Source organism: Gavialis gangeticus, unplaced genomic scaffold (genome assembly GCF_001723915.1).
Source record: "Gavialis gangeticus isolate Ggan-Ray unplaced genomic scaffold, GavGan_comp1, whole genome shotgun sequence".
Classification (NCBI taxonomy): domain Eukaryota; kingdom Metazoa; phylum Chordata; order Crocodylia; family Gavialidae; genus Gavialis; species Gavialis gangeticus.
The window spans coordinates 107,784,073-107,784,630 of record NW_017729024.1 but is presented as its reverse complement, the minus strand read 5'-3'; the positions used below and the strand labels follow the sequence as shown (position 1 = coordinate 107,784,630).

The 558-nt window shown below is 52.2% G+C and overlaps 1 protein-coding gene across 4 annotated transcripts in view; it reads left to right on the top strand.

Annotated features, from left to right (window-relative positions):
- The window catches only part of SH3GL2 (SH3 domain containing GRB2 like 2, endophilin A1), a 298,586-nt gene that overhangs the window by 284,461 nt on the left and 13,567 nt on the right, over positions 1-558 (top strand). The window lies entirely within an intron of this gene.

Here is a 558-nt window from a genome sequence, read left to right as displayed (position 1 = left end):
CCCCCACATCTTAGTGTCATCAGCAAATTTGAACCGGGTGCTTTTTACCCCCTCGTCCAAGTCACTGATGATGTTGAACAGTGAGCGCCCGAGGACCAAGCCCTGCGGAACCCCACTGCCCACATCCCTCCAAGTCAAAAATGACCCACCCACCACCACTTTCTGCATGCAGCCCTCCAGCCAGTTGGTGACCCAATTTGACCCTGTGGGTGTCAACACCACAGCCCCTCAGTTTCTTAATGAGAGCGGGGTGAGAGACGGTGTCGAAGACCTTCAGGAAATCCAGGAAGACTATGTCCACTGCTACCCCTGTATCTAAGGATTTGGTGATTTGGTCATATAAGGCCACCAGGTTGGTCTGACAGGACCTGCAGCTAATGAACCCATGTTGGTTGCCCCTAAGCATAATCTCCCCTGCTGGCCCCTCGTGGATATGCGCCAGAATAATTTTCTCAAAAAGCTTGCCCAGGATCAAGGTAAGACTAACTGGCCTATAGTTTCCCGGGTCCTCCTTCCTCCCCTTTTTGAAGATGGGAACCACATTGGCCCTTTTCCAGT